The 13,834-nt window shown below is 47.1% G+C and overlaps 1 protein-coding gene across 3 annotated transcripts in view; it reads left to right on the forward strand.

Annotated features, from left to right (window-relative positions):
• Positions 1 to 259: 259 nt before the first annotated feature.
• LOC144597728 (protein transport protein Sec24B-like) overlaps positions 260 to 13,834 on the forward strand; it is a 122,117-nt gene continuing 108,542 nt past the window's right edge. For all 3 annotated transcript variants that reach the window (XM_078407263.1, XM_078407261.1, XM_078407264.1), the window contains exons 1-2: positions 260 to 408; positions 4,941 to 5,022. The gene's annotated coding sequence lies outside the window, so the exon portion shown is untranslated. The remainder of the gene's footprint in view (positions 409 to 4,940; positions 5,023 to 13,834) is intronic.

The following is a 13,834-nucleotide window of genomic DNA, read 5'->3' on the forward strand; positions in this document are numbered from 1 at the left end:
GGGCGCTGCGGGGCGCTGTGCTGTGCTGTGGCGCTGGGTGTCCGGGGCGGCCATGGCGGGGCGCTGTGCTGTGGAGTGTCCGTGGCAGTGCGGGGACGCGGCCGCTGCGGGGCGCTGTGTGCGGGTGTCCAGGGCGGCCGCTGCGGGGCGCTGTGTCCGGGGCGGCCATGGCGGGCGCGGCCGCTGCGGGGCGCTGTGTCCGGGGCGGCCATGGCGGGCGCGGCCTCTGCGGGGCGCTGTGTCCGGGGACGGCCATGGCGGGCGCGGCCGCTGCGGGGCGCTGTGTGCGGGTGTCCGGGTGTCCGGGGCGGCCATGGCGGGGCCCGGCCGCTGCGGGGCGCTGTGTCCGGGACGGCCATGGCGGGGGAGGCCGCAGGAGCTTGGTCGGGATATCAGTGAAAGTAAAAGGTATTCCCCGGGATACTGCGGCTCCCGGCGGGCGGGGAGGGAGGGAGGGTGGGCGCTGGGACTGTCGGGGAGAGGGGCTGTTGATGTGCTGCTGCCGCCGCCTGCACGTCACCGGGGCCGCAGCTCTCTGACTGAGGGAGGAGGAGGAGGAGGTGGCGCCGGTCGAGTGGAGGCGGCGGCTCCAGGACCAGGACCAGGCCTCGAGTTACTGCACAACCACCAGCAGCTCCAGTAACATCACCACCAGCACCACCAGTAGTAACACCACCACCACCACACCAGCAGCTCCACCACACCAGCAGCTCCACCACACCAGCAGCTCCACCACACCAGCAGCAGTAACACCACCACCACACCAGCAGCTCCACCACACCGGTAACATCACCACCAGCAGTAACACCACCACCGGCACCACCACCAGCAGCTCCAGTAACACCACCACCTACCAGCAGCTCCACCAGCAGCTCCACCACCACCAGCCAGCAGCTCCAGCACCACCACCACCAGCAGCTCCACCACCACCAGCAGCTCCACCACCACCAGCAGCTCCACCACCACCAGCAGCTCCACCACCACCAGCAGCTCCACCACCACCAGCAGCTCCAGCACCACCAGCAGCTCCAGCACCACCAGCTCCTGGGTTTGTTTTCGAGCCAATTCCCTCACCAACTCTGACACTTCCCCCAAAAATCATGCACAGTCTAGACACCAGGGGAGCAGGTTCAACGGTGCTGGCGCCCTGATCGTGGATGGGGTTTAAACTTTGCACCTTTGCACAAACTCCCCCCCCCCCCCCCCGCCACCAGCCACCACACCCCCCCCCCCCCCCCCCCTCCCCCTCCCTCAGATCTCTGAGAACATTGATTTAAGGGACATGAGTATAGGAGTAAAGAGGTCCTTCTGCAATTGTACAGGGCCCAGGTGAGACCACGTCTGGAGTAATGTGCGCAGTTTTGGTCTAATTTGAGGAAGGAAGTCCTTGCTATTGAGGCAGTGCAGCGTAGGTTCACCAGGTTAATCCCTGGGATGGCGGGACTGTCATATGAGGAAAGATTGGGTCGACTGGGCTTGTATTCACTGGAATTTAGAAGGATGAGAGGGGAGCTTATAGAAACATATACAATTATTAAGGGATTGGACAGGCTGGATGCAGGAAAAATGTTCCCGATGTTGGAGGAGTCCAGAACCTGGGGTTACAGTTTAAGAATAAGGGGAGGACTGAGGTGAGGAAAAACTTTTTCACCCAGAGAGTTGTGAATTTGTGGAATTCCCTGGCTCAGAAGGCAGTGGAGGCCGATTCACTCGATGTATTCAAGAGAGAGTTGGATAGAGCTCTTCTCTGGCGTCCGTCCATCTGCGGGAGGTGATGGTGTGGCCTGGCGTTGTCCTGCTTGGAGAGGGGGATTTTTCATCAGTGGTTACATGTGCTTGTGTGAGTGACTAGGCCGATCCGTGACTGGGCTTGGACAGGCTTCCACAGGTGAGGTGGTCGTCTCTGGCCGTTGTTCTGGGGAGTCCGTGGCTGCCATCGTTGACCGTATTGCGGCGTTGGCGCCTGTGCTCCAGGGTCGTGAGCCACACGCTGTCGTGATGTTTCACGCTCAGCGGCCAAACAAATGGAGATTTAGCTCTTGGGGCTAAAGGAATCAAGGGATATGGGGAAAAAAGCAGGAACGGGGTACTGATTTTAGATGATCAGCCATGATCATATTGAATGGGGGCTGGCTCGAAGGGCCGAATGGCCTAGTCCTGTACCTATTTTTCTCTGTTTCTAAATGATTAGCAAAAGCTAATGATTAGCACTGATTTAAGGAACATCTTTTCAAATGATTATTTATTTACTTTTACTGAATTTTTGACAGTACAAATTCTATACTTCAAACTAGTGCTCCGATTTCAAATTTGAAAGGTTAAGATCAACTTTGTTGTTATTTTTTTACATATAGCAGAGGCGCTGATCAAAATTGTGTGAAAGATAAAATTAAGTTGAAATTAAAATGTATAACCTATTTTGAGCTTTTGCTATTAATATGTTTGTGTGGTTTTTTAACTTGTGCTTTATCTGCTTTGTGTTGTTACTTGTCTTTAACCTCCAAATATGATTTTGGAGGTTGATGTTGAACTTTGCTTCTCATTTCTCTAACGTTTCTGTGCTTTGGCTAATTTTTCTTTTGAATTTTGACATTTTTGTGTAACCGAGCAGAAGAATTAAAAGATTGGCAATGATAATACTACACGTGAAAATTAATGAAAAGCTTGCAAACAAGAAATGAGTGAAGTCAAAAAGTAGAATTTGCGAAGTTCCTGAACTAGCATTCAAGGTTTCTAAAAGTGGTGGCAGTAGAGTTGGCGGAGGAATTAATGATCTGCCAAAATTCCTTGGCTTTTGGAAACGTTTTTATGGTTTAAAATGTAGAAAAAAAAATTATTAAAAAATTTTTTTTTTTTTAAATAAAAATTATTTTTTATTTTTCCAGCATTTATTTCAAGAGGGCTCGAGTACAAAAACAGGGATTAATACTGAGGCTCTATAAGGCGCTGGTCAGGCCGCATTTGGAGTATTATGAGCCATTTTCGGCACCATATCTGTGGAAGGATGTGCTGGCCCTGGAGAGAGTCCAGAAGAAATTTCCAAAAATGATCCCAGGAATGAGTGGCTTAACATATGCTGAGCGTTTGACGGCACTGGGCCTGTACTCACTGGACTTTAGAAGAATGAGGGGGAGACCTCATTGAAACATACCGAATAGTGAAAGGCTCGATACAGTAGATGCGGAGAGGATGTTTCCACTAGTGGGAGAGTCTATGACTAGAGGTCATAGCCTTTGAATTAAAAGACATTCCTTTAGGAAGGAGATGAGGCAATTTCTTTAGTCAGAGGGTGGTGAATCTGTGAAATTCTTTGCCACAGAAGGCTGTGGAGGCCAAGTCAGTGGATATTTTTAAAGCAGAGATAGATAGATTCTTGATTAATACGTGTGTCAGGGGTGATGGGGAGAAGGCAGGAGAATGGAGTCAGGAGGGAGAGATAGATCAGCCATGATTGAATGGCGGAGTAGACAATGGGCCAAATGGCCTAATTCTGCTCCTATTACATAACTTATAATGTAAGAAAATAACTGCAGATGCTGGTAAAATCGAAGGTATTTATTCACAAAATGCTGGAGTAACTCAGCAGGTTAGGCAGCATCTCAGGAGAGAAGGAATGGGTGACGTTTCGGGTCGAGACCCTTCTTCAGACTTATAATGGTGTCCTTCAAGAAAGGAGGTACAGATTTGCTTCTCTGAAATGAATGGCCTTTTGTAACGAAATCCTCTTGTTTGAGACTCATCCACCAGTATAAACATCTCGGTGTCTACCCTGTCAAGCACCCTTAGAATCTTGTATGTTTTAATAGTGTCACCATTCATTCTTCCAAACTCCAAAAAAATACAGACTCAAACAGTTTTGCCTTTCTTGTTGGGACAATCCTCTCATTCCAGGAATGAACCAGGTTGTTTTTTGTTATGATGGGGGAAAAACCTCTTGTCGTATTCCAGGGCTGGCCTCAGCAACACCCTGTAGCAGTTATGTAGCAGTTGTATCCTTCTTCCTTCCAATCAACCTATGCCTACAACCTCCTTCACAATAAGGGCCAAAATATAATTTGCCTCTTAACCACTTGTTGGACCTGCCCATTAACATTTTGTAGTTTATGTACAAGCGCACCCATATCCATTGCTGCCTGACCCACTGAGTCTGGCTTAGTTTAGAGATGCAGCGTGGAAAGTTGCCCTTCGGGCCACTCATTTCATGCTGACCATCGATCACCCCTTCGCCCTAGTTCTATATTATCCCACTCTCTCATCCAAGGGAAATTTGCGGAGGCCAATTAACCTATAAACTCTCATGTCTTTGGGAATTCTTCCAGTACTTTGTGTTTTGCTCAAGATTCCAGCACCTGCAGTTCTCTGTGTTACCGTCTAAACTGCACTCGTTGATTTTATGAAAGACAACTCGAGTTTGATAAGCTTGAAATAGGCCTTTTGTATGAGAAGAATGAGGGAAGACGATTGGACTTGATTGCCTTCCATCACAGTGAGGAACGTGGAGAGTCCACTGTGGTGGATGTTTATGTTAGGTTTTATGTAGTTGTTTATCTTGTTGCTTTTTTTGGTATGGCTGTATGGTAATTCGCATATCACTGTACCTTAATTGGTACACATGACAATAAAAGACCTTTGAAACCATAGGCTTAAAGTCTATGTCAACCATGATCTTCAAGATCATTAATTAGAGAATGGAAAATCGAACAACCCTTTACTGCTGTGTGATAGATAAACCTTGCTGAAAGTCAGTTTAGGGTAGGGCTGGTCTAAGACATAGTTGATCTTAGCGCACTTTCCTACACTAGCCGATTCCTGAAAATGGAAATGTATTATTACCTGTGTCATGTGTATACTCAGTAACTGAGCGTTTTACAGCTATCTTGGGTGGAGTAACTTGTGCTTTTATCATAAATTTTAAATGGTTTGTCTTGTTTTTTGTTCAGGTGGCTTCAGTACGCCTCAAACTGGCTCTTGTTACAGCTGAGTGGAGAAATACATGACTACTTGACGGATTCTCATTTGAAAGTGAGTTTGAAAGTGGCTGACCTCCATGTCTACATACATCTGTATTTTAAGTTGTACGTTATCTTTCTGCTTCCACAAACAATTCAATGTAACGAAATGCAAAGTTTGAAAAGCACAGTTGAAAGTATTACATTCGTGTCACTTTATGACTTTTGCAATGGTCAACTGTGCAGTCTTTTAATTAATGGCTTACGGAACTATCGCAACAGATCTGAATGAGTTTGCCACAGTTGTTACCAACTTCATAAGAAAATTGGTGGTGGAGTGTGTTCTCATGAAAATCACCCCCAACCAAAAGACTTGGATGAACCAGGAAGTCCACGTTCTGCTAAGGACCAGATCTCGGGCATTCAAGTCTGGCGATGCAGTGTTTTGTAAGAAGTCCACATGTAACATAGCTCTAGGGGCTAGTGGAATCAAGGGGTATGGGGAGAAGGCAGGCACAGGTTACTGATTGTAGATGATCACAATGAATGGTGGTGCTGGCTCGAAGGGCCAAATGGCCTCCTCCAGCACCTATTTTCTATCTTTCTAAGGCCATCAAAAAGGCTAAAAGGGACTTTTGTCCGAACTGGAGGATGAGTTAGATAGATGTTTGGCAGCTTGCATGCCATCACTCCCTCCAAGGCGAAATTAGGGGGAAGCTCAAGTGACAGTGAAGCAACATTCCCAGATGAGCACAAAGCTCTATAAGATGCTGGTAAGGCCACATTTGGAATACTGTAAGCAATTTTGGGCACCCTCTCCGACGAAGGAATGAGTAGGTTAACCTATGGTGAGCGTTTGTCGGCACTGGGCCTGTACTCGCTGGAGTTTAGAAAAATGAGGAGGGACCTCATTGAAACATACAGAATAGTGAAAGGCTTGGATAGAGTGGATGTGGAGAGGATGTTTCCACTAGTGGGAGAGTCTAGGACTAGAGGTCACAGCCTCAGAATTAAAGGACGTTCTTTTAGGAAGGAGATAAGGAGAAATTTCTTTAGTCAGAGGGTGGTGAATCTGTGGAATTCTTTGCCACAGAAGGCTGTAGAGGCCAAGTCAGTGGATATTTTTAAGGCAGAGATAGATAGATTCATGATTAAATTAGCACAGGTGTCAGAGGTTATGGGGAAAAGGCAGGAGAATGGGGTTAGGAGGGAGAGATAGATCAGCCATGATTGAATGGCGGAGTAGACTTAAAGGGCCGAATGGCCTAATTCTACTCCTATTCCTTATGACTTTATGAAAGCGTTCTATGCATGCTTTTGATAGGGAGACACGGATGTGCCTTCCCGAGCCCCTGATGGTATTGCAATCACAGTCTTAGAGGCTGCTGTGAGAAGATCCTTCACAAGGGTGATCCCACAAAAAGCATTTGGCACTGAAGATATACCTGGTTGTGATAAAAACCTGTGCAGGCCAACTGGCATCTTCAACCTCTCATTACTGAGGTCTGAGGTTCTCGCCAACTTTTAAAGGGTATCAATAATACTGGTGCCCAAGAAGAGTAAGGTGACATGCCTCAATGACTAACCATTCGGTGGTACGAACGTCCTTGGTGAAGAAGTGCTTTGAGAGAATGTAGACACGAAATGCTGGAGTAACTCAGCGGGTCTGGCAGCATCTCGGGAGCGAAGGAATGGGTGACATTTCGGGTCGAGACCCTTCTTCAGTCTGAAGAAGGGTCTCGACCCGAAACGTCACCCAATCCTTCTCTCCCGAGATGCAGCCTGACCCGCTGAGTTACTCCAGCATTTTGTGTCTGCATTCGATTTAAACCAGCATCTGTAGTTTTTTATTCTAAGTGCTTTGAGAGGTTGGTTATAAAGCACATCAACTCCTTCCTGAACAAGAACCTCAACCCACTATAATTTGCCTACCGGTCAATGGAGGTTGCGATCTCACAGGTTCAAGATGGCGGCGCTGTGCAGCAGCTGCGGCTCACCTGCAGTTCGTTTGTCACCTGCGGCTCACCTGCAGTCCGTTTGTCCACAGTCCGAAGACGGCAGGGGATTCAAGAGAAAAGATATTCTGGCCTTCCATCACAGTGAGGAGGTGACTGGAGGAGACTCACTGTGATGGATGTTTCTTTTTTTTTCATTTTTTGGTGTTGGTTTATGATTGTTTGTGTTATTGCTTATTTTTATTGCTCTTATTGTTGGACTGTGGGTAATGGAATTTCGTCCAAAAGACTTGTATTTTTGGATGACAATAAAGGCTATTCTGATTCTTCTGGCTCTCCACTGGACTACTTGGCCACTAAAAACACTTATGTCAGGCTGTTGTTCAAAGACTACAGCTGGTTGTTTAACACCATAATCCCCTCAAAGCTGATTACCAAGTTCACGGAGCTGGGTCTCTGCGCATCCCTCTGCAACTAGATCCTTGCCTTCCTCGTCATCAGACCAAAATCTGTACGAATTGGCAGCAACACTCCCTCCTCAATAACCATCAGCATGGGAGCACCTCAAGGCTGCTTCTCAGACACCTTGTCTACTCATTCTATACTCATGACCCTGCAGCCGGACACGGTTCAAACTCCATCTTCAGGTTTGCCGATGACACCACCACAGTTGGACGAGTTATAAATTAACTTGGGGATAATAATCCAAAAATTGGCAGAATGAGAATATTGAAGCAAGCAGGTTTATGTACCAGATTGATGTACCACAAGATGGCGCCAGGTGACCCTATCCTGAACAGGCGGCATCTCTGGAGAGAAGGAATGGGTGATGTTTTGGGTTGTGACCCTTCTGCAGACTGACATCAGGGGGGAGGGAGGGATAGAGAGGGAATGCAATAGTTTCTGAGAATACTGAGAACTGGCGAAGGCCACAATATGTACCGACATCCTCATGCTAGCACATCCACAGCAACTGTCATATGCTCAGAGCATTGCCTCTTGTCTTTTCTAAGATCTTGATATTGCACATGACTCAACTCAGTCAGGTTTTCAACTAGGGTTGCCAACTTTCGTATTAGCCGGGACATCCCGTATTTTGGGCTAAATTGGTTTGTCCCGTACGGGACCGCCCTTGTCCCGTATTAGGCCCGGACGGCGCTGTAGGCCCGTGCCGAGGCAGCATGAGGTATAGATGGAGTTAATGGAAGGGATGTTGGTTTGTGGGATGCCCTGGGCTGCACCTACAATTCTCTGCAATCTTTTGCAGTCTTGGATGGAGCTGCTTTCAAACCATGCTGTGATGCATCCCGATAAGGTGCTTTCTATGGTGCATCTATAGAAGTTGGTGAGAGTTCTTGGGGACATGTTAAACTTCCTAAGCCTTCTCAGGAAGCAGAGGCATTTGTAATGCTAAGAAGCAGAGACAATGCTTTCTTAGCCATTGCTTTAAAATGGGTGGTCCTGGAGAAGTTGCTGGTGATATTGACTCCTAGGAATCTGAAGTGTTCAACCATCTATGCTTCGGCACCATCAATGGAAACTGGGGTATGTGTACCACTTCGCTTCCAGAAGTCCATCACTGTCTCCTTTCTCTTGCTGACATCTGAGAGGAAATTTGTTGTCTTGACACTAGGTTACGAGGTTCCCAATCTCCTTCCTGCGCTCCGTCTCATCACTATTTGATGTCCGGCCCACAATGGTGGTGTCGACTGCAAATTTGTAAGTTGAATTAGATTTGTACGTGGCTGTACATTTGTGGGTGTACCACGAGTGAAGAAGGGGGCCGAGAACGCACCAGTGTTGACGATTGTTGTGGAGGATGATTTGTCCCCGATTCGCACTGAGTGGGGTCTGTTTGTCAGGAATTCAAGGATCCAGTTGCAGAGATGAGTGCTGACACCAAGTCCGACAGCATCACTATTTAAATGCATCCAGTTTCCTGCACATTGATGCCATCTTTGATCACGTATCACAGCTGTGAAGTGAGAGGGGACTACACACACCGTAAAGGCAAACTTGTTGCTATTAATGGTGGCGTTTCAGATGTGCCTGTTAAGTTGTTCCATGCATGGGTATGCAGCTGATTCACGTATGTTACAGGTTGCTGCTGAGACACTTGAGCGTTGACATTATTTACACACTAAATGCAATTTCATTAGGTCCTGTAGCTCTTCCATGGCCTGGGTTTCACCCAATTTCTAATGCAAGCGAAATGAGAGAACATCATTTCTCTCATCAATGGAAAGGTTATCCAAGCACTTCAGCTTTCAGGATAATGCAACTTCAGTGAACAGCTCAAGGGAGGATCCTGTACATTGATAATAGGAGGAGGTTTGGAGCAGCTTTGCCTCATTTGCTGCTTCATTTGCAGACTCTCCATCCACACATTTGCAGAATAATTTCGTTTTTCAGTTTCTGGATCTTTTCTCATAATTCATTTGTCTAGAGACAGATCATCTAAACAATGTCATGGTCAACATTGTCAAGGATTCAGTTGTAGAGATGAGTGCTGACGCCTAGTCCTACAGTATCTGTCACAGCATTACTATTTAAATGCATCCAGTTTCCTGCATATTGAGGCTGTCTTTGATCACGTATCACCCAGAGAGTTGTGAATCTGTGGAATTCTCTTGCTATTGAGGGCGTGCAGTGTAGGTTTACTAGGTTAATTCCCGGAATGGCGGGACTGTCATATGTTGAAAGACTGGAGCGACTAGGCTTGTATACACTGGAATTTAGAAGGATGAGAGGAGATCTTATCGAAACGTATAAGATTATTAAGGGGTTAGACACGTTAGAGGCAGGAAACATGTTCCCAATGTTGGGGGAGTCCAGAACAAGGGGCCACAGTTTAAGAATAAGGGGTAGGCCATTTAGAACGGAGATGAGGAAAAACTTTTTCAGTCAGAAAGTTGTGAATCTGTGGAATTCTCTGCCTCAGAAGGCAGTGGAGGCCAATTCTCTGGATGCTTTCAAGAGCGAGTTAGATAGAGCTCTTAAAGATAGCGGAGTCAGGGGGTATGGGGAGAAGGCAAACACGGGTTACTGATTGAGAATGATCAGCCGGTGCTGGCTCGAAGGGCCGAATGGCCTCCCCCTGCACCTATTGTCTATTGTCAACAACCAAAAGCAACCTTGAGATTCTTGTATGCTACCCACGGAGGATAGTTGAATGAGAGATATTTAAATAGGGATGTGTAAATGCTTGGAACATTCATGAATGAATTTGCTCTGCGTGTACGGTTTTCTACAAGCTTACCTTCAACTGTGGAGAGCAGAATTGAAGCAGGAGAAGGTGTTGCTTTGGAGGTTCTGAGTCCAATATCTGCCCCCATTGCCCTTGGAGAAAGGCAGGACTCTACTGTTCTTCCATTCTGCTGGAATTAACATATCTTGCTGAAAGATTCCAGTTCACTTTTTGATGACATATGGGCCTCTGGACTTCAAAAAATATTGCCATGTTTTTCTCCCATATTTTATTTTACCGAGGGGTGTCTTGCGTCTTCAGATGGCTCGGACCAGTTGGTATTGAGATCTCAAGCTCTCACACTGTTTAGATTTTTTTATTTTTTATTTTAGAGATACAGTGCAGAAACAGGCCCTTCGGCCCACCGAGTCCGCGCCGTCCAGCAATCCCCGCACACCAACACTATCCTACACCCACTAGGGACAACTTTTTAAAAAAAACATTTGCCCAGCCAATTAACCTACACACCTGTACGTCTTTGGAGTGTGGGAGGAAACCGAAGATCTCGGAGAAAAACCCACGCAGGTCACGGGGAGAACGTACAAACTCCGTACAGACGGCGCCCGTAGTCAGGATTGAACCTGAGTCTCCGGCGCTGCATTTCCTAGTTTCCACAGTGTAGCACTGCAGGTACAAGTGGGCTGAAAGTACTGAAGGCTTGCTTGAGCTGCTTATATGTGGGAACAGTGAAGGACCGCAGGCAATGAAGGACAACTGGATTAAGATAATTAGTGTCTCAGTTTTATTTTTAGTTGTTAAGTTGGAAATGCCTTGGGTCAATAGGGCCATTGTCACTGTGTTTTTCCAAATATCAGTGTCAAGGAACTTTTTCCCCCTTAAGAGTTGGGAATTTGTGGAATTCTCTGCCACAGAAGGCAGTGGGGGCCAATTCACTGGATAAATTTAAAAGAGAGTTAGATAGAGCTCTCGGGGCTAGTGGAATCAAAGGATATGGGGAGAAGGCTGGCACGTGTTATTAATTGTGGATGATAGCCTTGATCACAATGAATGGCGGTGCTGGCTCAAAGGACCTGCAGCTATTTTCTATGTTTCTATGTAAGACAGTGCTTGCAGGAATCCTCTTGGGCTGGGAAGTTGAACATTTTCCCGGATAATGCTCTCAACAGCTGATACGGACTACACAGTTAAAGGGCACTGACTGTGCATGCAAAAATAGTTTATGTCTGAAGACGGGTCCCAGCCCGAAACGTCACTTATCCACGTTATCCACAGATGCTGAGTTACTCCAGCACGTTGTGTCTTTTTTTGTGAACCAGTATCTGCACTTCCTTGTACCTCCTGTCAATTGTTTACGTCCTTGTTTTTGCACGCACACTTCGTTTGTGTGTTTTGACAGTGCCTCTTGCTGGTGATGGAATGATCTTTAAGAAACAGAAGCCACAGCGGATTGTGGCAACAGCACAGCATCCACTATTTTCACACAATAATCCAATTAGACTATGATAATTCTTCGTTATCAGAGATTCAAGATTCAATTTATAATCACATGTACCAATTAAGGTACAGTGAAATTTGAGTTACCATACAGCCATACTAAGTGAAAAGCAACAAGACACACAGCCACATAAAGTAAAATTTAACATGAACATCCTCCCCAGTGGATTCCACATTCCTCACTGTGATGGAAGGTAATAAAGTTCACTCAACTTCCTCTTTGTTCACCCGCGGTCGGGACTGTTGAACCGTCTACAGTCGCCGCTGCCGATTGTCCGAGGCCCTCGCGTCGGGATGATCGAAACTCCCCGCGTCGGGACGGTTGAAACTCTCCGCGGCATCCCTGGAGCTTCCGAGTCGGCCTCTTCTTACCAGAGACCGTGGGCTTCACGGTGTTAAAGTCCACAGGCCCCGCGATTGGAGCTCTTCACAGACGATCCTCACAAAGGATCGCAGCTCCCGATGGTAAGTCCGCGGCATGAAGTGCCGGGCCGGTCTCCAGGAAAGGCCGCCAACTCCTCGATGTTAGGCCGCAGTGGGGACGGAGATACGACATGGAGACAAATCACATCTCTGTCGAGATAAGAGATTGAAAAAAGTTTCCCCCATTTCCCCCCCCACCCCCCACATAAAACAAACCAAGAAACACTAAAAGATACTTTTAACACATACTTAAAATAATAAAACCGTCGAAAGGACAGACAGACTGCTGGCGAGGCGCCACCGGGTGGAATATTATTGGAAGATTGAATCTGGCGTAACAGTTGACCGTAATTCTCCATGAAGAAAATCCTTTGTTTTGAAAATATGAAACATTTAAAAATTGGAAGAACTAGAGGCTGGTCCAATTAGGATCTTTTATAGAAAAAAAGACAAGTTAATCCTCTTTCTCAAATTGGCAGTTGTGACAAGCTGAAAACAAGAATCTAGCTTTTCTCAAGAGTACTAATGCCTGGCTTGCTATGTAATTATCGTTCTACATGTTTTGATGTTGGAATAAATTCATTTCTGTTGTTGCAGTGCTATTATATTTATAATAACAACCCTTTTTTCCTATCTGACTCCTTTTGCGCTGCGGTTGCATTTAAAATGAATTACAAAAGAAATCATCTTGGGCGGCACGGTGGCGCAGCGGTAGAGTTGCTGCCTTACAGCGAATGTAGCGCCGGAGACTCTGGTTCGATCCTGACTACAGGTGCCGTCTGTACGGAGTTTGTACGTTCTCCCCGTGACCTGCGTGGGTTTTCTCCGAGATCTTCGGTTTCCCCCCAAACTCCAAAGACGTGCAGGTTTGTAGGTTAATTGGCTGGGCAAATGTAAAAATTGTCCCTAGTGGGTGTAGGATAGTGTTAATTTGCGGGGATCGCTGGGCGGCGCGGACTCGTTGGGCCGAAGGGCCTGTTTCTGCGCTGTATCTCTAAATCTAAATCTAAAAATCTAAAATCATTCTTGCATTGCCTTACCACGATGCAGAAAATATAGTCATTTTTCACAACTTGGGTTACCTTAAAGCACTTTATAGCCTATAAATAGTGAAATTCAGCCGATAGTGGAAGAAAGGAAGCATCCTGTCAGTTTGCACAGCAATGTCTCAGTCAACAGTGAAGGAAAAACTATTAATTTTGGGTGAGAATTGAAGCACAAGGATTGGCCAAGACACTGGGGAATAATCTGAAGCTTCACTTCTCATGGGTTTTTTTCTGCTTCAGCTGATGATGGAACCGGCTCCGCACAGGGGTCGGCCGGTTCAACGCCAACATGCATCGTTGGGGGTTGCGTCCATCAGCAGCCTGCGTGTGTGGAGCAGACCAGCAAACAGCGCGGCATGTCATTGTCGACTGCACTGTCCTCCGTCCCCCTGGTGGAGGAGTAGACCTCACGGCCCTCGACAACAGCACATTGCACGCGGTCGCGAGGGGGCCCCGCGGTGGGGGTCCCTCTACGCAGGGATTCTGCCCCTCTCCATTGGGGACCTGGGGTGGAAGGTATTGCACCAAGGAGTCCCCTGCAACCTGTTCCTCGCACGGTTCACAGAATCGACAGCCGCCTGCCACTGTTGTGGGTTGGAAGAGTCTGTGTACCACGTGTACATGGAGTGTGTGAGGTTGCAGCCCCTGTTCCAATATCTAAAGGGGCTGCTCCTTGCTTTTTGGCTGCACTTCTCACCCACCATCCTCATCTCTGGACGCCCTGTGCGTAGGGGAGAGGGTGGGGGGGCCGAGGATGTC

Source organism: Rhinoraja longicauda, chromosome 1, assembly GCF_053455715.1.
Source record: "Rhinoraja longicauda isolate Sanriku21f chromosome 1, sRhiLon1.1, whole genome shotgun sequence".
NCBI lineage: Eukaryota > Metazoa > Chordata > Chondrichthyes > Rajiformes > Arhynchobatidae > Rhinoraja > Rhinoraja longicauda.